Source organism: Panthera uncia, chromosome D4, assembly GCF_023721935.1.
Source record: "Panthera uncia isolate 11264 chromosome D4, Puncia_PCG_1.0, whole genome shotgun sequence".
In the NCBI taxonomy this organism is placed as follows: Eukaryota; Metazoa; Chordata; class Mammalia; order Carnivora; family Felidae; genus Panthera; species Panthera uncia.
This window is the reverse complement of record NC_064807.1, coordinates 70,619,670-70,644,294: the sequence shown is the minus strand read 5'-3', so window position 1 is coordinate 70,644,294 and position 24,625 is coordinate 70,619,670. Positions and strand designations below refer to the sequence as shown.

Genomic DNA, 24,625 nt, shown 5'->3' with positions numbered 1-24,625 from the left:
TAAAAAGTAATATCTGCATAAGAAAAAATGTGGGAAAGAAAAAAAAACAAGCAATAAAAAAGAGGTGAGGTTTGTCATGGTACATTTTACTTCCAAAGTCACAAAAAGAGGATTAGTCAGCCCCTTAAGAGTAAAATGTATGCATTATTTGTATTAACCAAGAAAATGCACTTCCAACTTTACACTCTGCCATCAGAAACTTCATTACTGAAGGCAGAACCAACAAAGGCTGAGATCCATTCTAGGATGAGTTACAGAAGGGAAGTCAATCCTCTGTTGGGCACCAGAAAGCAATGATGCAACTAAGAGTCCAAGGAAAGAACCAAGCACTGAAGTGCAGAAGAAAAGTCTAATAGAGAAAGGAGAATGGACTGGGAGGAGAGCCACTAGAGTGCACCTGCTGGGATCTGGGTTGCAGGCAGTCTGTAGATCAGAAGCAAGGATGGGTGGGCCAGGTGCCGGGACTCTAACCAAATCTTAGCAACAGGCTTTCTGCCTCTTTGCTGTCTGAAATTCCTAAAATACTGCCTTTCATGTCACAATTTAGAGGTAAAAGATGGGTCTGGTGTGTTCCACCATCTGAGCCTCCTGGGCACCCTAGGATAACCAACTACCAAATAGGAATAAACTATTCTTTATTGGACAGACTTCAGAAAGAATCACTTGTTATGAGTCCTTGGCTGGGTAAGAGTGAGGACAAGATGATGGGCAAGAAAAGTAAAATGGGGCACGTGGAGTCTGCATGTGATTAGAAAGGTCAAGTAAAAGGGAGATCCTGGGGAGAACTGGGATGAGGGGCGTGGAGAAGAAGGAACAAGGATCTTGATGTGTGGTTAGTCGGTCCTGTTCATCTGTAGCTGTAACAAGTGGTGCCTCAGTGTAGGTGGGCTCTGCACTGAAGTACCAAGGTCTAACTATAATGTCAGGTGGTCATACAAAAGGGCACATTTGAATCTCCATGGCACCTCATCAGTAGAGTTAGGTAAAGTGAAACCTTTCACATGTTATGAGGCCTCTGTGATGTGGTCAGGACCACAGCCAACCTCTCAAACCTCATTTCCTACTAGTATGGGATTTCCCCACATTTTTTATGGTCTCCTCTTCGCTAAAGTTTCTCACCCTCCACTAGGCCTCTAAAAATTTGTTCTTTGTCTTGATATGCAGCCCTCTTCTTTATTCATCTGGAAAATCCTTTCAAAACTGAACTTGAGACCACCTCCTGTCGAAGTCTTTCCAGAACTTTCAGCCTCAAAAATGTATTCAAATTCTTTTCACTTGTGCATCTATCATCTCCTGAGTTATCTCTGTACTGTTATCATTGACATTCTTGTCTGTTTCCCAAACATGACTGAGAATTACTTGAGGACAGGAACTATAATTTTGCATTCATCAATGAGGGCCTACTTGGGGATTAATACGATATGGTCCTGCTTTTGAGAATTTATAATCTACTATTAATGATGAGTGAATGAATGAATAAATATATAAATGCTGGCAGTGCCATCAACACTAACAAAGTGAACACATAAGACCCTCAAATAAAGGGGTGCCTGGGTGGCTCAGTCAGTTAAGCATATGATTCTTGATTTTGGCTCAGGTCATGATCTCACAGTTTGTGAGTTCAAGTCCCATATCAGGCTTCTCACTACCTCTTTCTCTGCCCCTCCCTTTCTCAAGCTCTTTCTCTAAATAAATAAACATTTAAAAAAATCTTTTTTCAAAGACCCTCAAATAAGAAACAAGAAATTTCCTCCTATCACTTTATTGTAATCACTGAAGGGAACAGAGGATTTTCTTGCCGGTGGTATAATCAAACCACGGCTGTCTTGTGTACAGAAGACTAATACATGAGCAACCAGATTTTAAGAAGCAGCACAGTAAATGGAAAGAACAGTTATTGGCATAGGAGTTGGGAACTTCAATTCTAGTCCTGGAACCTGAGTTTGTGGCCTCAAACAAATCATAGATTACCTCTAAGCTAAAATGTCAGGACTAGATGATCTTTATGTTCCCTTCATACTTTAGGAATTTAGGGACTTATTTTTATTTGTTTCATATAACTTTAAAGTAAAAATGCAGAGAAAAGAGAAAGACTGCTACAATTAACACAATGAGCACTGAGTAATGTACAAAATTGCTGAATCACTATATTGTACACCTAACACTAATATAAAACTGCATTAACTATACTGAACTTAAAATTACAAAATTAAAAAAAAAGAAAGGGGCGCCTGGGTGGCTCAGTTGGCCGAGCATACGACTTTGGCTCAGGTCATGATCTCACGGTTCTTGAGTTCAAGTCCCGCACTGGGCTTGCTGCTATCAGCATAGAGCCCACTTTGGATCCTCTGTCCCCCTCTCTCTCTGCCCCTCCCCTGCTCATGCGCTCTCTCTCTCAAAAATAAACACACACACACACACACACACACACACACACACATATAAAGCAAGAAGGCCTGAGGTTTTTTATTTTTGTTTTTTAAGTTTCTTAATGTCTATATTTAATTGGTATGACAGAGACTATTTGCCTACCCAGTATCCATTCTCTCATTTTCCTTACAGAAAGTCCCAATTTGTAGGGGCAGCAATATGCTTACCTGAAACATATTTCCCAGCTTCCCTTGAAATAGGAATTGTCATATAACACAGTTCTGGGCAATAATATGTTAAAAAAAAAAAGCCACTGAGTGGGGTTTGGGAAAGCCTTCTGAAAAACAGACTTGTCCAGTTTTTGCCTTTTTTTCTTTTGCCCTTTGTCCTTCTCTTTCTTCCCGACTAGAACAAGGACATGATGGTTGGAGCTCCATATGGCAATAGAGGCCATAATGGGAGCATGGAATAAGAACTTAAAGATGGGAGAGAATAGCCAGAAGGAGGTTGGGTCCCTGTTGACATCATAAAGCCATGACATCAACTCTGGACTATCTAGGACTCTTTATTACATAAGGAAAGATGAGCCCCTTACCTTGCTTAAGCCACTGTTGTTGGAGTATTTAATTACATACAGCTGAACTCAACTACTACCTGACACACAAAAAATAACATTCATCTCTCAGAGCAGAATCCTTCAATTTCTCTGCACCATGCCCCAGTACAATTGTTTCTCAGACTGGACTCCACAAATACATTCTTGGGAAGTCTATAATTCTATTCCAAAATGTTTTATTTTGATTCTATAAAAATATGATTATTTTAAGCATATCATGAGTCATCTAAATAATCACATTACATCCGAGTATTGCCTTTGCATCTATACTCACATTATTGTCCATAATTACCTAAAGTGACATGACTCAACTTCCAATTTGTTGGGAAACCCGTTCATGCTGTTTCCTTTTTAGCAGATATAAATACAAAACTTCTCTTTTGCATTAATTTTCAAATGAAAGGCAATCATGATTTGACGTCATGAAAATGGCATATGTGATGGTGAAGCAATATACCACTTTAAGTGTCACAGGGTAATGAGAAAATAAAAAGGAGTTGAAATAAATATATATGTTCATAGAAAATAACATACATTATGGCACAATATTTGACTAAGGACGTTGTAACAGTTCAAACAGATAAAAATGTGACAGAATCCAAACATAAAATTGTATAAGCATGTAGAACTCCAAAGAACTTACTGTATAAGTAAAAGCTACAGTAGTAAAATAAGTACCTTTACTGAAGGTCCCACAAGCCGGAAAAAAAATTATAATAAAAGACAAAGTAGATAAAATTTCAAATTTGGTTAAAAGCTTATCCACTTAATTCTATAATAATAACCTTTAAGAATCAATAGACAGTAATCAGAAGTCACTTTTATTACATTCTGAAATTCACTAGCAATCTTATGAAGAGGCTCTTAAACTTTTCTTGAGTATGATAAAGTGAAAATATTTTTCCAGTATCACTATTAATACATTTCAGCCAGGCAACCAATGTTAACCAATACAGTTATAAGAGAGCATAATTAGCTGATATTTAGGGTAATTAAATGGATTGAGTCCAAGCTGCCAAGGAATAACTATCAATATGCTGCAATATATTCTAAATTTAATAAAAATAGAATCAATAAGACAATTAGGGTATTTCCAAGGTGCTAAAAATAAATCCTTTCAAGAACCTACTGATTTCCTTCAACAGTCTGATGATAAGGTCTATGCTGAAAAATAATGCTTTTTCTACATTTTCAAGAATTAAAAATAACTTCAGACAGTATTTTCCCATATCTCATATGGGCTATGATTGGATTAGGCACACGGCTTAGGAGTTATCACGTGACACTTGATTAAAAACAAACTCAAAGAGCCCTGACTAACAGAGTTTAGGTTAAGTATGAGATCTGGTTACCCTAAATTTGCAAACAAAGCTATAAAGTTATTATCAACACTTTATATGTTAACTTAGGGAAGCAAACATTCTATATATTAGGATTCATACTATTAAAGCCAAATCAGAAACCCATTAAATATAGAGTCAGACATTCTACTATTAAATCCAACACCAATCATTAAGGTTTCAGTAATATGAAACTAATTATTATTACAGCTAATACTTACTGGACATTATTAATTTCCAGGCACTATTCTAAGACTTGACATACCAATATCCTAACTATAGTAATACTCCTAATAAATTAACTAAATTATTACCCTCATTTTATGAATAAGTAAACTAAGTCACTTGAACAAAGTAGTGGTAGAGCCAAAGTTTGAACCTTAGTCTTTCTCCAGAGCCTATGCTCTTAAAATTAACATACTACACTGCTTCTGATATAAAAGTAGAAAGATATTGTCTCCAATCTGGTTTCCTATCACATTAATGTTAATTTGAGTTTATGTTGGTTTTATAGTTTAACTTTGGTTGAATTTGTGTGATTATTTTGGTTTACAGCTGTCTCAGAACTATAAGCATAAATTTTATGTTTATACATATTTAAATAACATTATGACAAAAATGACTTAAGGCAGCACTGGGCTAAGGACAGTCCATGAAAATGTTTTTCTTTCAAAAGTTTGAGAAAAACTTCTTACAGGAAAAAAAAAGGGGGGGTATGAAAAGATTATGTCATTCTTAGAAAACCTGACAAAGTACCAATGAATACCAGCCAAATACCAGTGAATGTCTAGTTGGCTTTCACCTCACTTCAGTTCCAACAATCTGCCCACAGCCATTATAGTCTCTCTCTTGATAAGATTCTGAACCTGGGGCGCCTGGGTGGCTCAGTCAGTTAAGCATCTGACTTCGCCTCAGGTCATGATCTCACCATCCATGAGTTCAAGCCCCGCATCAGGCTCTGGGCTGACAGCTCAGAGCCTGGAGCCTGCCTTGGATTCTGTGTCTTCTTCTCTCTCTGACCCTCCCCTGTTCATGCTCCGTCTCTCTCTGTCTCAAAAATAAACATTAAAAAAAAAATTTTTTTTATAAGATTCTGAACCTTTCAAAGGATTTAGTGTGGTGTTGTTGGAATGCCACTAAATGTCAATTGCTGATAGGTGATAAAATTGACACAAGAAAAAACAGAAAATCTTGGTAGTCATATATCTATAAAAGAAGTTGAATGCTAAAAAAAAATCCTCTCCAAAAAAAATATTTCACTGATAAATTCTATCACACATTCAAGGAAGAAATAATACCAAAATGATGCAAATATTTTCAAAAAATAGGAGAAGGGAGCACTACCCAACTTGTCTGAGGAAAACAACATAACCCTAATAACAAAAACCTGAGAAAGGTACTACAATAAAGAAAATTACAGACAAACATCCTTATTTTATACAAAAAAAAGCTTACAAAACATTACTGAAATGAATCCAACAATAAATAAAATGGGTAATAATACATCATGACCAAGTAAGACTTATCCTAAGAATGCAAGGTTGGCTGAACATTCAAAACTCCACCAATATAATTCAACATATTAACAGTCCACAGAAAAAAAAAATCCACATGAGTCATCTCAAAAGATGCAAAGCACATGACAAAATTAAACATTCATTTACAATTAAAAATGCTTAGGGACACTTGGGTGGCTCAGCCAGTTGAGTGTCTTGATTCCAGCTCAGGTCATGATCCCAGGGTTCTAGGATCAAGCCCCATGTTAAGCTCTGCGCTGAGCATAGAGCCTGCTTAAGATTCTCTCTCTCTTCCTCTGCCCCTCTCCCCCACTCACACTCTCTCTCTCCCAAAAAAAACACAAAAAACAAAAAAAAACCCACCAAAAACAAAACAAAAAAACCTTGAAACATCTCTTAGTAAGCTAATATTAGTAGGAATTTCCTCAAACTCATAAAGGATAGCTGTAAAAAATCTACAGCTGATACTAAACTTAATGTAAAAGGCTGAATCATCTTCTCCCAAGATCAGTATTCTGAATGCTCACTTTCATCACTTATTCAACATCATACTAGAGGTCAGTGCCGCTGAAATAATGCAATAAAAAGAAATAAAAGGTAGAAAAATTAGAACAGAAATATAACTGTTTTACATGTAGATGATACTGTTTATGCAGAAAATTCCAGAGAATTCATGAAACTGCTAGAACTCATAAATGAATTTATTAGCAAAGTAGTAAGATAGAAGATTAATAGTTTTAAAAATCAATTATTTTCTACATACTAACAACAAAATATTAGAAAATTAAATTTTTAAAAATTCTATTTATGGTAGTGCCAAAAGTATTAAATACCTAGGAATAAATCTAACAAAAGATGTCCAAGACTTCTATAACTAAAAACAACAAAACACTGATTAGAGAAATTAAATGTGACATAAATACAGATAAATACTATATTTGTGGATTGAAAGATTCAATATTGTTAGGTTGGTATTATTATCAACTGCTATATCTATTCAATGCAATTCCAATCAACATTCCAGTTGGCTTTTTTAGAAGAAACAGACAAGGGGATTCTAAAATTTATATAGAAATGCAAAGGATCTCGAATAACCAAAGCAAAATCTTTAAATAAGAATAAAGTTGGAGGACTCACTATACCTGGTTTTGAAGCTTAGAATAATTTCAAGCTATAGTAATCAAGATCATGGGATCCTGACAAAAGAATAGACACATACATCAATGGAACAGAATGGGTGCTCAGAAACAGACCCACACATATTTGGTTAATTGATTTTCAACAAAGGCAAAGGCAATTCAATAGGAGAGGAAAACATTTTCAAAATACGATGCTAAATCAATTAGACAGCCATTAAAAACAAAAACAAAACCTTCAGTTAAACCACACATAAAAATTAACTCAAAATGGGAGCCCCCAGGTGACTAAGTTGATTAAGCATCAGACTTCAGCTCAGGTTATGATCTTGCGGTTTGTGGGTTCATGCCCCACGTCTGGCTCTGTGCTGACGGCTCAGAGCCTGAAGCCTGCTTCAGATTCTGTGTCTCCCTCTCTCTCTCTGCCCCTCCCCCATTCACACTCTGGCTCTCTCTCAAAAATAAATCTAAAAAGTTAACTCAAAATGGACCTTAAACCTAATCTGAAACCTACAACTAAAAAAATCCCAGAAGAAATCCCAGGATAGTATCTTTGTGACCTTGGGGTAGGCACAGGTTTGTTAGGTTGCAAAAAGCAAGAGCCATAAAAAATCTGATAAACTGGACTCCATCAATTGCTAATGGAATATAAATAATCCAGGGATGAAGAAGGTATCCATCAAAATTAAACACACTCAACATTGCTACCTTCTTTCAGGAGATCCCCTATGTAATTTTCATTGCTATCTAAGGAAATGTGGGTATGGTCTAAAAAGCACTGATGATGTCTCAACTAACAGACCAGTGATGAACAAAGCTAGAAACAAAAGAAAAAACAAAACATGGCAAGTATAGCTCCTTTAAAAAGCCAGAAACAAGGTTTCTATGTTTTTCTTACTTGCTGAGAATGACATATACTTCCTATTTTATTATTCCATTAACTACAACTCTTAAAATCTAAAAAGTAGATTATACAATCCTAATTTCCCCATATTTTCATTAAAGGATGCAATTTATTACATATGCTACATATAGAAAATATTCAAACAACTGGAATTTTACCAAAAAAAGTCTGAAGAAAAAAGTTTCAACATTAATGCATAATAATGTACAGAAAGAAGATACTACTTTTAAAACCACAATGAAAGGACAGGGAAAGGATATTTATTCCTACTGAGGCCTGAAATGTGCTTTCCAAAATGTAAGACCCATCTATTATTTTAAAAAATGTATACGTAAGTTACATAAATTAGCACAAACATTAAAAGTGAGCTTACAGGGGCATCTGGGTGGCTCAGTGCATTGGGCATCCAACTTTGGCTCTGGTCATGATCTCACAGTTTGTGGGTTCGAGCCCCACGTCAGGCTTTTCACTGACAGCGCAAAGCCTGCTTCAGATTCTCTGTCTCTCTCTCTCTCTCTCTGCCCCTCCCCTGCTTATGCTCTCTCTCTCAAAAATAAAGTAGCATTTTTTAAAAAGTGAGCTTACAAATAAAGATTTCAGGGTCGCCTGGGTGGCTCAGTGGGCTAAGTGTCCGACTTCGGCTCTGGTCATGATCTTGTGGTTTGTGGGTTCGAGCCCCGCATCGAGCTCTGTGCTGACGGCTCAGAGCCTGGAGCCTGCTTTGGATTCTGTGTCTCCCTCTCCCTCTACCCCTGCTCCAATCGCATTGTCTGTCCCTATCTCAAAAATAAACATTAAAAAATAAAAATAAAAATAAACAAGAAACCAAATAAATAATTCAGATTATATGATATTTGCTTTTACTTTAATACAGTTATTAATTTTCAAATGTTATAAGTACCATGCAATCCATGATGTAATTTTTGGAAACAGATAAATCTAAAAGATACTTCGTACCTAGTAAATTAAAAAATCATAATATAAGAAAGTTTTAATTCTATACCATGAATATATAACATGTATTTCATTTATATTTCAATTCAGTAAACATCTCTTAAGTACATATTACATGCTAAATACTGTGTTATAGACTGATTTGTGCCACCCCACCCGCTGTAAAGATAGGTTTTAGTCCTAAATCCCAGTACCTCAGAATGTGACCATAAGATAACTTATAGGGGTGCCTAGGTTGCCCAGTTGGTTAAGTATATGACTCCTGATTTTGGTTCAGGTCATAATTTCACTGTTCATGAGTTCAAGCCCCACATCGTGCTCTGCACTGACAGCATGGAGCCTGCTTGGGATTCTCTCTCCCTCTCTCTGTGCCCCTCCCCATCTCTCTCTCTCCCCCAAAATAAAATAAATATTAAAAAAAATAATAACCTATAATTGCAGATGTAATTGGTTAAGTTTTCATGAAGTCATACAGATGTAAATGGGGTTCCTAATCCATTATGACTGGTGTCCTTATAAGGAGACAGCCACATGAAGACAGGCACAGGGAGAAAGCCATGTGACAGCACAGATTAGAGTTATGTAGCTGCAAGCCAAGGAACACCAAAGGTTGACAGCAAACTACTAGAAGCTAGGAAGAGGAAGGAAAGATTACCCTATAGGTTTCAAAAGGAACATGATTTTGCCAACACCTTGATTTAGGACTTCTAGACTGAACTATGAAACAATACATTTTTGTTGTTGTTGTTGTTTTAAAGTTTATTTATTTTGAGAAAGTGAGAGAGTGCGAGCTCAGCCTGACGTGGGCTCGATCTCACCATGGCAAGATCACGACCTGAGCCAATATTGAGTCAGATGCTTAACCGAATGAGTCACCTAGACACCCCTCATTTTTGTTGTTTTAAGCCATTCACTTGTGGTACTTGTTGGGCAGCCCTAGGAAACCTAATACACACTGTGTAAGGCATTCCAAAAATAAAGAGAAATAAGACCAGAGTTCTTGACTCCAAGAAACTGAGAGTTGACTAGTACGTAAGTCAAGTAATTGAATGTGGTACAACAGAAGTTCCATATATGGGGATAATGGCTAATTCTACTCTGGGGTGGGGAGTATGTCTGAAAAAGTAGGGAAGGGCTAGATCATGATGGTCTTATAGATCATGTACAAGACTTGACTTTATTATAGAGATAATTTAAAAAGTATTACATGGCTGTAAGTAATGAAGTGACTTTAGAATCATAATTCTGATTATAGTTGAAGAGATCAAGACTGCAAGGCAGGAATCCCATCAGGAAAGATAATGCAGCAATTCAGGTAAGATATAGTGGTAACCTGCCTTGGATAGTAGCAGAAGGATGGAAAGAAGGGGACATACTTGAAAATCGAGTAAGAGGCAGAAGATGAAAGATTGGATAAGGGTAGTGAGAGGAAGAAAGAAGTTATAGATTCTGACTTGGCCACTGAGAAAAGGTTTGATTTTTGTTATGTTACTTTGAGGTGCTTTTAAAACACCCAAAAGGAGGTATCAAATAGTTGGATATATAGATGAGCATAAAGAGACTGATAAAAGAAATGATTTAAGGAAACAATCAGCAAAACTAAAAGGCAGCCAATGGAATGGGAGAAGATATTTGCAAATGACATGTCAGATAAAGGGCTAGTATCCAAAAACTATAAAGAACTTCTCAAACTCAACACCTGAAAAACAAATAATCCAGTGAAGAAATGGGCACAAGACATGAATAGACACTTTTCCAAAGAAGACATCCAGATGGCTAACAGGCACATGAAAAAATGCTCAACATCACTCATCATCAGAGAAATACAAATCAAAACCACAATGAGATACAACCTCAAACCAGTCAGAATGGCGAAAATTAACTCAGGCAATGACAGATGCTAGCGAGGATGTGGAAAAAGAGGAACCCTTCTGCACTGCTGGTGGGAATGCAAACTGGTCCAGCCACTCTGGAAAACAGTACTGAGGTTCCTCAAAAAATAGAGCCACCCTAAAATCCAACAATTGCACTGCTAGGTTATTTATCCAAAGGATGCAGATGTGCTGTTTCAAAGGGGCACATGCACCCCAATGGTTATAGCAGTGCTATCGACAATAGTCAAAGTATGGAAAGAGCCCAAATGTCTGTCGACAGATGAATGGATAAAGAAGATGTGATATATATATATGATAGAGTATCACCAAGCAATCAAAAAGAATGAAATCTTGCCATCTGCAACAACGTGGATGGAACTAGAGTGTATTACACTAAGCAAAATTAGTCAGAGGAAGAGAAATATCATATGATTTCATTCATATGTGGAATTTAAGATACAGAACAAGTGATCAGAAGGGAAGGGAAGCAAAAATAATATAAAAAAAGGGAGGAGGACAAAACATAAGGGACTCTTAAATATAGAGAAAAAACTTAGGGTTGCTGGAGGGGTTTTGGGTGAGGGGATGGGCTGATTGGGCAAGAAGCATTAAGGAGGACACTTTTTGGGATGAGCAATGGGTGTTATATGTAGGGGATGAATCACTGGATTCCATTCCTGAAATCATTATTGCACTATATGCTAACTAACTCGGATATAAATTTTAAAAATTAGAAAGAAAGAAAGAAAGAAAGAAAGAAAGAAAGAAAGAAAGAAAGAAAGAAAACTGCAAATACAAAACAGCTATGAACATTTCTGCACAATCATAGAAAATATACAGAAATTTTAGAAAATATTCAGAAATCATAGAAAATATTCAGAAAACTGAATATACAAAATAACACTAACAACAGCTCCATGAACTCTGAGCTCAAAGAGTTTGAGATTATTTAGGGATTTACTCAAAGCTGGATGGGGGTTACTGGGGGGAAGAAAGAGTCATATTACCTAGCCAATTCATGGCTAACCTTCCTGTATCTCAGCAGTGACAATTTTTTCCCTATGTTTTTATTTCTTTGAACATTTATATAAGAAATTAAGATGAAAGGGAATGAAAGGTTATGAACTTAAACTGTGATTGCGCAGACACCATTTGGCAAGTGTCAATGTTCAGGTTACCTGAGAGATGAGACTTGGTAAATCAAAACAAGATTTATAGGAGGATGGCTACAGAAGGAAATCAGGTCAATCAGGCAGAAAACAGAGTATCAGCAACATTCTCCATGACTGATAGAGTTAAAAGCTTTTGAGTCTTCCAAAAGGGCCTCACTGGTAGAGTTACAGATAAGTCTGATAAGATGAGGGTCACACGAAACTTTCTACAAACTCAACTGCTTTCCCCCAAGCCCTATCTTAATATGCGTAAAACTGAAGAAGTTCTGCATACAGACTATCCTGGATGTGTATGAGGGACCACTTCCATGTAAGATGGGACAGTACATGGGACTCCGCTGCCAGACAGACAAAACTTAAATCCTAACTCTGCCGTTTGCTGTGACCTTGGGCAAGTTACTTTACCTCTCTGTACCTTAGTTTGCTAATCTGTAAAATTATGCTAAGAATAATCCCAACATCATAGTGTTACTGTAAGGATTAAGTTAATTCATACTGTAAAATGCCTAGAATAATCACCTGATAATTGTTCACCTAAAATCAGACTCTTTTCCCCATTTCGATGGTCTACAATATAACACACAATTTGGCATGGTACCCTTGTGAAGGCATGAGACCCAGAGAGCACACAGTGGTATACTCAGTCAAGAATAAGGTCTTCATTTAACTTTCTCAGACACCTTAGAATAACAAAGATTCATCAAAGTACCCACTAAATTTAGAGCAGCATAACAGAACAAGGCCTAGCTACCCAGACATCCCTAGGAATCATGCAAATAGGCCTTAGAGCAGTCATAGGACCTATTGTGCAGCCACCTTAAAACTTTGGTCCCAGAATTTCTTTTAAAAGAAATCATATGGTCTTTTCAGTGGCATCCTTTCTTTCAACAAATACTGAATGACATTAAGGCCACTAAGCACTAGAATACTGTCATGAACAAGACAGCCATGATCTGTGCCTATGTGGAACTGAAGGAGGCAGGTGGGATGGGAGAAACAGCTAATTACACAAGAAATCATTCTGTTGAAATTTTGACAAAAATTCTGCAAAAACAATCCACTGAATGCTAAGAGAGCATAAAACTAGAGAGACTTGTTCTATTCTGGGGGATCAGAGAAAGCCTCTGAGAAAGTAGTATTTAAGCTAAGAGCTGAAAAATTAGTAAGAATTCACAGATGGAAGGAGGAAAGGGCAGAAGGAGAGAAGAAACTTCCAAGTAGAAGAAAAAGTACAAGCAAAAGGCCTCAGAAAGGTTCTGAAATTCCATTATATACTCACCCTGAGCAACTATTATGAAACATCCTAGCACTCCACACAGAGGTCAGGATAAAAGATGAAACTTTCCAAAGTACTACTTGCCTTATCCATCCCACCATAGTTCACCTACACTCTCCTAACAAATGCTGCTCACCATCTCTTTGAGAGACTGATCCAGTGGAAATCACGTTTATGTCATGCAAGCTAATTATGCATTTGCCAGAAAAAATTTCATTAAAAAAATAATTTTTAACAAAATTTCTACTGTCATGGAAAACAAACACCTTAATCTTAGTGAATAATTTGATACTGATATTATATCAAAAATGCTTTCAAAATATTGATGCAACAAAAGACTCATAAATACCTCAGAATTCTTAATAATTCCCAATTATTCATGTTTTAAATTTCTATAGTTTATACTGTGCAGAAGTTTGTAGTATATACTATTAGAAAAGGATTAAAATTAGTGGCATTCCATTCATACAAACTGTTCCATATGTGTTGCCTAGTAGTATTAATCACATTCTTTTTTTTTTTTTTTAATTTTTTTTTAATCTTTATTTTTGAGAGAGACAGAGACAGAGTGTGAGTGGGTGAGGGGTAGAGAGAGAGGGGAGACAGAATCTGAAGCAGGCTCCAGGCTCTGAGCCATCACCAAAGAGCCCGACACGGGGCTTGAACTCATGACCTCGCGAGATCACAACCTGAGCCAAAGTGGGACGTTTAAGTGACTGAGCCACTCAGGTGCCCCTCAATCACATTTTAAAGTGGCTTTCCCATCAATGAACATGATTTGACAGGTTGGTTCATACTTTATAGTCCACTCGGGAAGTATAGTCAATGGAAAAACTGAAAATTCTATCTCAAAGTGAGTGATGTTAACATTCTTAGCTACCTTACAATTACATACCTTCATTTTCCTGATAGAATTTTCCAAGACTTGAGTAGCAGTGTCTTATAATGAAGACTGTATCCTAGATGCTGCTAGAAATACAGCCCCACCTCAGCAAATAAACTTAAGACAGGGTGATCCCAGATTTCAGAAAACCGTGCGGAAAATAAGCATGCCACTCCATTCTCCACTGGAACTGCTCTAACCAACATCACCAATAACCACATCAAGAACTTCCAACTGATACTCAAGTTCTTCTGTTGGCTTCTCAGCAGTTTAAACAGCTGTTCTCTGTCTCACTTGAATTTGTCTCTTTGCTTAGCTTCTAACATACGCTGCTATTTTTCAGTGTCCTTTGCTGGGGCTCATCTTTTTGACCTTTAAAACTAGAGTTTATCAGTGGTCCTGGCAGTCTGCTCATATGACTGTCTCGCTAGATGATGTTTTCAGCCATCCCTATGAATTTGGTTATCAGGTACATATCCTGACAATTAATATCCAAATTAATATCTTAACAAATGGCATGACCACCTCCTCAGCTGCTGAAGTCCAAATCCTGCAAGTCACCTTGACTCCAATACGTCCTCACATTTCTATGCACAGGAATCTACAGGGCAGGTTCAATTCTAAAAATTCATCTCTGGCCACTGGTTTCCAAAATAACTAGGTTTTACAAAGCATCTTGTTTATACTATTGCTACACTTCTAAAGCTTGCAGAAAAAAATGAAACATTCAGACAGGGATGTACTTTATGCATAGTGGATAAACCTTAAGTTAACATTTTAAACGTATTAGTAAGTTTATAAACATGGATAACAATTATATAATTCTTATATATGGACATAATTATAGAATATATAAATTAATTTTTTTATCTTTACTGATTCTCAGTAAAAGGGAAGACAGGTCTTTCTTATTATTGTGAAATATCTGCTCCTGGGAATAAAATTTTGAAGCTACCAAGTATATATCATACTAATAGTCCTCCACTCTGACTCTCATTTTTAGGAATAAGCATGGTGAGTACTGCAAGTGGTATAACTGTTCCAGATGAGATGATGAGTCAGTGACATGGGTTAGGAAGGTTAATAATCTAGTTTTGCTCATAAAATAAAATATTTTAGATATCCTTAATAGATATCAAAATGGCTTAAATTTCAGAGTACTGGTAATAGGACTAAACTCTCTAATTTGGGGCCAGAACATTTGTTTTAGAAAACATACAAGAAGGAGGGAATGAGACTATTTCCCTAAAAGTGCAAAGGAATTAAAAAATTAATATGGTTATTCAGTTCTCTCAGCACCATTTGTTAAAGAGACTGTCTTTTTTCCATTGGATATTCTTTCCTGCTTTGTCAAAGATTAGTTGGTCATACTTTTGTGGGTCCAATTCTGGAGTCTCTATTCTATTCCATTGGTCTATGTGTCTGTTTTTGTGCCAATACCATGTTGTCTTGATGATTACAGCTTTGTAGTAGAGGCTAAAGTCTGGGATTGTGATGCCTCCCGCTTTGGTCTTCTTCACTACCACTTTGGCTATTCGGGGTCTTTTGTGGTTCCATACAAATTTTAGGATTGCTTGTTCTAGCTTCAAGAAGAATGCTGGTGCAATTTTTATTGGGATTGCATAGAATGTGTTTGTAGATTGCTTTGGGTAGTATTGACATTTTAACAATATTTATTCTTCCAATCCATGAGCATGGAATGTTTTTCCATTTCTTTGTGTCTTCAATTTCCTTCATAAGCTTTCTATAGTTTTCAGCATACAGATCTTTTACATCTTTGGTTAGGTTTATTCCTAGGTATTTTATGCTTCTTGGTGCAATTGTGAAAGGGATCAGTTTCTTTATTTGTCTTTCTGCTGCTTCATTAGTGTATAAGAATGCAACTGATTTCTGTACATTAATTTTGTATTCTGCGACTTTGCTGAATTCATGTATCAGTTCTAGCAGACTTTTGGTGGAGTCTATCAGGTTTTCCATGTATAAGATCATGTCATCTGCAAAAAGTGAAAGCTTGACTTCATCTTTGCCAATTTTGATGCCTTTGATTGCCTTTTGTCGTCTGACTGCTGATCCTAGAACTTCCAACACTATGTTAAACAACAGCAGTGAGAGTGGACATCCCTGTTGTTCCTGATCTCAGGAGGAAAGCTCTCAGTTTTTCCCCATTGAGGGCTTTTCATAAATGGGCTTTTCATAAATGGCTTTTATGATGTTTAAGTATGTTCCTTCTATCCCGACTTTCCCGAAGGTTTTTATTAAGAAAGAATGCTGTATTTTGTCAAATGCCTTTTCTGCATCGATTGACAGGATCATATGGTTCTTATCTTTTCTTTTATTAATGTGATGTATCACATTGATTGATCTGCAAATGTTGAACCTGCCCTGCAGCCCAGGAATGAATCCCACTTGATCATGGTGAATAATTCTTTTTATATGCTGTTGAATTCGATTTGCTAGTATCTTGTTGAGAATTTCTGCATCCATATTCATCAGGGATATTGGCCTGTAGTTCTCTTTTTTTGCTGGGTCTCTGTTTTGGGAATCAAAGTAACGCTGGCTTCATAGAATGAGTCTGGAAGTTTTCCTTCCCTTTCTATTTTTTGGAATAGCTTGAGAAGGATTATCTCTGCCTTAAATGTCTGGTAGTATTCCCCAGGGAAACCATCTGGTCCTGGACTCTTATTTGTTGGGAGATTTTTGATAACTGATTCAATTTCTTCACTGGTTATGGGTCTGTTCAAGTTTTCTATTTCTTCCTGTTTGAGTTTTGGGAGCGTGTGGGTGCTAAGGAATTTGTCCATTTCTTCCAGGTTGTCCAGTTTGTTGGCATATAGTTTTTCATAGTATTCCCTGATAATTGCTCGTATTTCTGAGGGATTGATTGTAATAATTCCATTTTCATTCATGATTTTATCTATTTGGGTCATCTCCCCCCCCCCCCCGCTTTTTGTTTTTGAGAAGCCCGGCTAGAGGTTTGTCAATTTTGTTTATTTTTTCAAAAAAACAACTCTTGGTTTCACTGATATGCTCTACAGTTTTTTTTAGATTTCTATATTGTTTATTTCTGCTCTGATCTTTATTATTTCTCTTCTTCCGCTGGGTTTGGGTGTCTTTGCTGTTCTGCTTCTATTTCCTTTAGGTGTGCTGTTAGATTTTGTATTTGAGATTTTTCTTGTTTCTTGAGATAGGCCTGGATGGCAATGTATTTTCCTCTCAGGATGCCTTCCCTGCATCCCAAAGCATTTGGATTGTTGTATTTTCATTTTCATTTGTTTCCATATATTTTTTAATTTATGGAATTAATTTTAATTTTTTAATTATTTAATTCTTTTAATTTTTAATTTATGCCTGGCTGACCCATTCATTCTTTAGTAGGGTGTTCTTTAACCTCTATGCTTTTGGAGGTTTTCCAGACTTTTTCCTGTGGTTGATTTCAAGTTTCATAGCATTGTGGTCTGAAAGTGTGCATGGTATGATCTCAATTCTTGTATACTTATTAAGGGCTGTTCTGTGACACAGTATGTGATCTCTCTTGGAGAATGTTCCATGTGCACTCGAGAAGAAAGTATATTCTGTTGCTTTGGGATGCAGAGTTCTAAATATATCTGTCAAATCCATCTGATCCAATGTATCATTCAGGGCCCTTGTTTCTTTATTGATCCTGTGTCTAGATGATCTATCCATTGCTGTAAGTGGGGTATTAAAGTCCCCTGCAATTACCACCTTCTTATCAATAAGGTTGCTTATGTTTGTGATTGTTTTATATATTTGGGGGCTCCTGTATTCGGCACATAAACATTTATAATTGTTAGCTCTTCCTGATGGATAGACCCTGTAATTATTATATAATGCCTTTCTTCATCTCTTGTTACAGCCTTTAATTTAAAGTCTAGTTTGTCTGATATAAGTATGGCTACTCCAGCTTTCTTTTGGCTTCCAGTAGCATGATAGATAGTTCTCCATCCCCTCACTTTCACTCTGAAGATGTCCTCAGGTCTAAAATGAGTCTCTTGCAGACAGCAAATAGGTGGGTCTTGTTTTTTTATCCATTCTGATACCCTATGTCTTTTGGTTGCAGCATTTAGTCCATTTACATTCAACGTTATTATTGAAAGATATGGGTTTAGAGTCATTGTGATGTCTGTAGGTTTCATGCTTGTAGTGATGTCTCTGGTACTTTGTGGTCCTTGCAACATTTCACTCACAGAATCCCCCTTAGGATCTCTTGTAGGGCTGGTTTAGTGGTGATGAATTCCTTCAGTTTTTGTTTGTTTGGGAAGACCTTTATCTTTCCTTCTATTCTGAATGACAGACTTGCTGGATAAAGGATTCTCGGCTGCATATTTTTTTCTGTTCATCACATTGAAGATTTCCTGCCATTCCTTTCTGGCCTGCCAAGTTTCAGTAGATAAGTCTGCTACTATTCTTCTGTGTCTACCTTTGTAAGTTAGAGCCTGTTTATCCCTAGCTGCTTTCACATTTTCTCTTTATCCTTGTATTTTGCTAGTTTCACTATGATATGTAGAAGATCGATTCAAGTTACGTCTGAAAGGAGTTCTCTGTGCTTCTTGGATTTCAATGCCTTTTTTCTTCCCCAGATCAGGTAAGTTCTCAGCTATGATTTATTCAAGTACACCTTCAGCCCCTTTCTCTCTTCTTCTTCTGGAATTCCTATGATATGGATATTGTTCCGTTTGATTGCATCACTTAGTTCTCTAACTCTCCCCTCCTACTCCTGGATTTTTTTCTTCTTTTTCTCAACTTCCTCTTTTTCCATAATTTTATCTTCTAATTCACCTATTCTCTCCTCTGCCTCTTCAATCTGTGCTATGGCCACCTCCATTTTTTTTTTGCACCTCATTTATAACACTTTTTAGTTCCTCAAAATTATTTCTTAGCCTCTTGATCTCTGTAGCAATAGATTCTCTGCTGTCCTCTATGCTTTTTTCAAGCCCAGCGATTAATTTTATGACTATTATTCTAAATTCTTGTTCCATTATATTGCTTAAATCAGTTTTGAGAAACTCTTAAATACAAAGAACAAACGGAGGGTTGCTGGACGGGAGGTGGGGGGGGGTGGGAATGGGCTAAATGGGTGATGGGCATTTACGAGAGCACTTGATGGGATGAGCACTGGGTGACATATTGAAGTGATGAATCACTGGGTTTTACTCCTGAAACTAATACTACACTGTATATTAACTAATTTGAATTTAAATACATACATACACATGCATACATACCCTTTCAGGGCCAGTTATACTCAGCTAACAAGGAACTGCTTTACATAGCTTCATTAGTGATCCTTAGTAGATAGGTAACCAAGAATTCAGACTTGCTAGAATGGTTTTTTTCAGCCCAAGTGTCCTACCATGGGTGTCTACTGATGAACTCAGATTTGTTACTAGTTACAAAGCACCAGAGTATGTAAACTGTTCACCTCTTTTACATTTACATTAATGTGGATTTAAGGTTTTGCCTACAGTAACATCACTCTCCATCAAAGTCTTCAAATAGCCAGAGAAGATGTCCCAACTTCTCAGCATGGCTTTTGAGGCCTCTTGATCTAGACCTTGCCAGTGAAGCTTACTTCTCAAGCTTAGTTTCTTCCCACTCAACATCTCAGCTCCAACCATGTTAATAAACTTATTCTAGTTTTCCAAACTATGGTATCTCAACTCCAGATCTTTACAAATACTGCTTTTTTTTTTTTTTTGGCTTGACTAAATCCCTCCTATTCAATCTTTTCAACTTAATTTAGGGGTTTCTCACCCATCAGCATTTGGGGCTGAGTAAATCTTTCTTTGGGGTATGGTCCTGTGCATAGAATATTTTGCAGTATTCCTGGCCTCTACTCACCAGATGCCAGCAGCACACTCTTCTCCCTCAAGCTGTGACAACCAAAACTGTCTCCAGACCTTGTCAAATGCTTCCCTCTCTGTACCCCACCTCTGTTTGAGAACCACTGATTTAGTCATTTCTTCAACACTTCCCCCAAAAGTCGCTTTAGGTGCCACTCCATTTGCTCCCCTGGGATCCTGTTACCCTATGTAAATGCCCACCTCCACTACAGTGTTAACTCCTTGAGCATAAGGCTTATAATTTTACTAATCATTATAGTCTCAACTCCTAACCCAGTGTGTGGCATACAATGAGGTCTCAATAAATACTTGTGGATCAAATGGACAGGATCAGGATATATGGAGTAATATGGGAATTAAAGGAAGAAAACAATGTTGAAGTAAGGAAAGAAATTGGGAAGCTCAGGTTGTACAGAAAATAGCAAACATTTTCACTTGCTTGAGAACAGAACGGGTTAAAGAAAGTAACAGGATATGAGTTAAGAAAAATAGGGTGGAATAGCACAGAGTTATAAAGGCCATGCTAAAGAGCCTGAACTATACTGGGAATGAGAAATCAGGGGACTGAAACAGATGGTATTTGTTACAGTCCCTTCTACAAATGCCATTCCTGAGTTTATGTTATCAAGCATGAGCTTATATATTATGGCAAAAATGAGGCAGCACATCCTCTGGTGTTTCTTCGGTCAACTGCTGTTCTGTACAGAAGTCCTCTGCATGTTGAAAGCCAATGTGTGGAAATGTGTAAGTTGTAGAGTATGGCATGCACTTAAGGAAATTAATCATTTCCACCGGTCCTTACTCTCTAGGATGGTGGAGTAGATTACAAATGTCCAACTTTTAGTGTGCTGAAATAGGATTCAACAGCTGTGAGCTTCAAGTCCCTTCACCAAGCTTGGTTCATTTATTTATTTATTCAACACCAGTAACTGAACATCTATTCTCTTCCAAGTACTGTGCCCAGGCCAGAGATGCAGTATTAAATAAGAGAGATGTAGCCCTATTCCTACTGAGTTTAAAGTCTGGCTAGAAATGCTTACAATTAGGCAATTATAAAACAGTGGAAGGTGAGTTATAGTGAGGAAGTAATTAGAACTTAAGGTTCTTTCATCAGTAAAATAAAGGGGTTGAATAGTGATCTCTCAGGACCCTCCCAGATCTGACATTCACTTCCAGTCCAACAGTATATAAAATTTTAAAAACTTTTCAAGTTGCTACATACTTTCCTCCATTTTATAGTAAAAAACAAGGACACAGATATGAAAAGGGCTCAGAAATGAATCTAATATACTATGGAACTGAGGGAAGGAGGATCTTAGTGCAAAAAGATTGGGTACATATATGAACAGAGGACCTCTGTATTAGGAAAACAGGGACACAGACAAAGGTTCACACCTACCTCCTTGAACTAGTTAATGGACAAAACAGCAACATAAATATCACAGAGAAAATGTAACTATTGTAGGAAAATCTATGTTCCAATGACTTGGCATTTCAGCGGACATCTCTTACATATATTATGATAATCATCCATAAGAAGGTATTTCTATGATTGATGTTTCATATATTTATTCATTTAAAATATAGGAGCAGTTAGTTAAACGTCCAACTTCGGTTCAGGTCATGATCTCACGGTGTGTGAGCCCACACTGGGCTCTGTGCTGACAGCTCAGAGCTTGGAGCCTGCTTCAGATTCTGTGTCTCCCTCTCCCTGCCCCTCCCTGCTCATGCTCTCTCTCAAAAACAAAAAACGTTAAAAAAAATTTTAAATATAAAGATTAAGTATCTTCTACATACAATAAATGTACTAAATGCCATAGCTTAGCCAATCTACATCAGACATGGGTACTAATCTTAAGAAGCTCACAGTTTAGTGGTTACTAAAGGAGTTAAGCATTTTAAGATTCTTTTTTTTTAATGTTTACTTATTAATTTTGAGAGACAGAGAGAGCGGGGTGGGGGGGGGAGGGGAGAGCCAGAGAGAGAAACCCAAGCAGGCTCTGCACTATCAGCACAGAGCCCAATGTGGGGCTGGAACCTATGAACCGCAACATCATGACCTGAGCTGAAACCAAGAATCAGACACTTAACCAACTGAGCCACTCATGTGCCCCAAAGGAGTTACACATTTTACAGAATTCTTTGTACAAACATCAAACAATATCACATGCAAAACATTATATAACCAAGGTATTCACAAGATCTAGCCCACTCAGCATCTATTTATTTACATTTAATGGTTGACTGTTTACTCAAATATGTATGTGAAATAGATGGTTATTTCTGAATATACATGGAATGTTAAGAAATTTTAATTATATTGTTTTTCCAAAAGATGCACCTATAATGTGGGGGGGTTTTAATTAAATGGGTTGAGAAGTTTGGGTTGTTGCTGGCAGGAAGCCTCTGGGTGAACAGTATTCAAGCTTTCCAGAGCTTCAATCGACTCAGAGTGAATACAGGCCATGAAATATGCTTGATTTATGAGATCTCAGAGTAGCAAACTGTCTGAAGTCTCAGCATTCCTTTATGAACTACCAAATCATGAAAATGAAGTAAGAAACTCAAAATGCAAGCCATGTGTTTCCCAGTGTCCCTCCATTTTGAGTTTAACTCTCTCAATTTGCAGATGGTAATGAGGCCAAACTCCTCAGCCCCTAAATACTACCAATTCAACAAAAGAAAATAGTAAACTGCAGAGTATCATTAGCTCCAGGTTTGAAAACATATTAAATTATCCTATAGCAAAAGAAAGAGTTGTGCCTGACAGGTACAACCTAGATGTGTTTGCAACCTAATGTAAGTGGCACCCACTTATTAATGTTACTGTGAATGTTAAATGAGAAGGTATGGTAAAGCACCTAACATAAGTATATGACACTTCACTAAGAAAAAAAGATCCTGACCCCTAAGTGGCCTGTAAAGCCCATTCTGAAACAACCCATTCCAACTTCTCCAGTCCATATCTAAACTAAGATCTGTTAATAAATACTAGGATGATAGTCCTTTCAGTTATATTCATAATTATTTTGTATTTTGTTGCTAAAACTTTCATTTTATTATTTTTTTTAAATAGGCTCCACAGCTAGCACGGAGCCCAATGTGGGGCTTGAATTCTCAACCCTGAGATCAAAACCTGAACTGAAATCAAGAGTCAGACCGACTGAGACACCCAGGCACCCCTGAAACTTTCATTTTAACCAGTATATTTGTCTCAAAGCAAAGTAGATATGCTATTTAATACATACTAGGTATTTAATACACTATATTTGAAAATCCTTTCATTTAAAAAAATGTTGAGAAATGAGTATAAAAGCACAAGCATACAACTAGTAGTCTTATTCCTAATAGTCCGAAACTGGAAACAGCCCCAAATAAAAATTGGGTTGAAAATTTGTTGTATATTTATAAAAATGGACAGCAATAAAAAATATATACTGATACACACCACTATAACTAATAAACTTGAGAAATATGCTCAGTGAAAGAAGCAAGGCACATCAGAATACTTACTGTATATTCCATGTATATGAATTTTCTCCCCCATGTATATGAATTTTAAGGACAGGCAAAACAATCTATAATGACAAGAGCCAGCATAGTGGTTATCTGTACACGGTAAAAATCGACTAGAAAGGGGCACAAGGAAACTTTCTAGGGTGAGGGAAGTGTCCCACATTTTATGTTGATGGCATTTAAGTAATTGTATACATATGTAAGAATTTATCACTCTATACACTTAAGATGTGTGCATTTTACTGTATGTAAATTATACTTCAATTAAAAAAAAAGACTCAAAGTCTTGTAAGTAGTCCAACCCTAGAAACCTATTCTTTATTACTAAACTGTACAGTTTCATGAATGTGAACCCAAGAGAAATAAACAGAAAGTTAAAATAACAGTGTCTGGCTACACTCCCTGCCCGGCATATTAAATTCATTTGCCTGAGTACTTTGCTCCTTAGAAGTTATGTAGGGTTTGAAGGCCTCCCTTGTAAGAGGTACCATCATTTCTTTAGTGTCATCAATCAATCTCTGAGTACACAGATAGCCCAGCTGTTTTCAATACCCTCTCTTTCTTGTCTTGGTTTTCCCAGAATAGATGCTGTAATAAATAATGGTCCATCTCATGTTGAGACAGAGGGCTCTAAATTAATTTGCCAAAACCATTCACTAGCAGTCAATTCATAAATAGATCAATTCACTGAATATATCAAATTTATACTCTCACTTTTTCAATATTTCAGTGAAATTTTAGAATTTGCTTCATAGCATTTTAAGAACTATTTAATTTGCAAAAAGCAAAGAGTTGTAGAGTGGTTTAGTTTTCTTATAAACATATTCTTCATGAATATATTCAATAGATGTGAATATATTCTTTATGATTATATTCATGAATATATCCTCCTTATAAATATATTCATGAATATATTCTTCTTTGCCCTATTGGGAAAACGTTTTAATGTAGTTTAAAATTAATGAATATCAATATATTCATGAACATTTCATAAGTTTATATTCACATTCATGAGCTATGTTCTTGACCATATTGGGGTATTGTTGAAGATGGTTTAAAATTTAATGAATATCAATATATTCACTAAGACTATATTCATATTTTCATCAGCATATATTCATATTCATGGCCTGTACTTTTAACCTATACTGGAAAATTTTGAGTTCAGTTTAAAACTTAATGAATATCAACAGATTCATTAAGAAT

The 24,625-nt window shown here is 36.6% G+C and overlaps 1 protein-coding gene across 3 annotated transcripts in view; it reads right to left on the bottom strand.

Annotated features, from left to right (window-relative positions):
• KIAA1958 (KIAA1958 ortholog) overlaps positions 1-24,625 on the bottom strand; it is a 158,011-nt gene that overhangs the window by 89,368 nt on the left and 44,018 nt on the right. For 2 of the 3 annotated variants that reach the window (XM_049636192.1, XM_049636182.1), the window contains exon 1: positions 2,598-3,048. The exons of the other annotated variant lie outside the window; for it this stretch is intronic. The gene's annotated coding sequence lies outside the window, so the exon portion shown is untranslated. Of the gene's footprint in view, positions 1-2,597; positions 3,049-24,625 lie in introns of those variants that run through there. 3 annotated transcript variants of the gene reach the window in all.